Source organism: Drosophila guanche, unplaced genomic scaffold (genome assembly GCF_900245975.1).
Source record: "Drosophila guanche unplaced genomic scaffold, DGUA_6, whole genome shotgun sequence".
Classification (NCBI taxonomy): Eukaryota; Metazoa; Arthropoda; class Insecta; order Diptera; family Drosophilidae; genus Drosophila; species Drosophila guanche.
This window is the reverse complement of record NW_022995822.1, coordinates 4,587-6,079: the sequence shown is the minus strand read 5'-3', so window position 1 is coordinate 6,079 and position 1,493 is coordinate 4,587. Positions and strand designations below refer to the sequence as shown.

General features: G+C 41.5%; 1 long non-coding RNA gene across 1 annotated transcript; it reads left to right on the top strand.

The window, feature by feature from the left end:
* Positions 1-267: 267 nt before the first annotated feature.
* LOC117591603 lies at positions 268-1,493 on the top strand. The gene is made up of 2 exons (XR_004574436.1): positions 268-364; positions 442-1,493. It is a non-coding gene; the product is annotated as an uncharacterized LOC117591603 (long non-coding RNA).

The following is a 1,493-nucleotide window of genomic DNA, read 5'->3' as shown; positions in this document are numbered from 1 at the left end:
ACACTTTAAATTCAGAAATCATAGCTAAAAGCCCTACTTGATTGTTCATTATCTTTGCTAGGGATGGAAAGGACTTATCCGTCTAGTTTTTAGCAAGTGTTGAAGCCATTCCCCATTCGATGTGTTCTAGTGTTGGAAAAGCTTACATCGTGTTTTGTTTTGTGTTGAGTTGCCTTGGAAGCGAATCGTTGCTTTCGCATCTCTAGGACATAATGACAGACATATTTTTTTGAGTGCTTAATCGAAAATTTGCAAGATGTGAAAAAAGATTCGGTCTCTAAAAATACGAGAAAGTTTATTCTGAATAACTTGATTCTGCAATCAACTCTAATAAAATCAATAACATCAATCTTCTTAAGCAATGGTAAGACTACACCTTTTTTGTGAGTACATTTAAATTTAATATGTGTCCCCCACGATACCCCGTCGTTACATGTGTAGGCTCCTACAACCGGTACATACACCAATAAAATTCACTATGTCAAAAAGCAGATCCTCGAAAAGGTAACAATGAAGCAATATGCACAAGTTTTTATGCTGCCCATGGACAGAAGAAACCGAGATATTGCGGGACTCAAAAATCCCATGGACCTGGGCACAATCATTATTCGTGTGCAGAAACGGCGCTATCGAAATGTAGATGAACTGATTTTCGATCTCAAACTTGTCTATCAGAATTGGCTTTCGTTGAAGAGGGAAAGTGCAATCCTGTGCCGGCCTGGCAATCAAGTTGCAAAAATTCGTGGAGAACAAGGTGTCGAAAATGCCAGAGGGCCAGGAGTTGGAGATCAATAAGGATTCCAAGATGACGGTCAAGTCCCTCCAAAATTTTCCCTGGCGGCAGTTAAATAGCACAGAGCCGACTCCAACAGAGCCTATGAATGTGTGTCTGCATGTGACACCAGAGCTTGTCGCTGATCCTACGGATGTTTAGACAGAGCCCTATGAAGAGGATGATTCATTGCGGATAATCACACAAATTCTGAGCAAAACGCAGCTGATGCACTACCTTCAGCCACCCGATATAAGTATCTATGTTGATACTCTTGGTGACTGCAGCAATGAATGCAACTGTCAGTTGTGGGACAGCAACGTGGATGATTTGACATCGCATGAGCTGCAGACTGTCATGCATATAGCGTTGCAACATAATGTGCCAGTCACTATGAAAAAAGGCAGAATGGACTTAAGCATAACGAAATTCTCCCCCAAAGTTATATCCATATTAAATGAGGCTCTCCTTCAACGCAGACGCAACGATTCTGTATTGCTGCAACTTATGACAGATGATGAACGGCAGGTTATGACGGAATATTTGGAAAACAGGTTGCTCAGACTCAACACCCTCTTGAACATATCAAATCGTACGAGTACTTTAAGGAGACATGCCACTATCAGTAACAGTCAGGATCTGGAACACTCCGGAACGGTTATCTGATGACGAAAAGGAGGAAAAGGGAGGAGGAAAGCATGTTAAAAAAGGACAGACCTAA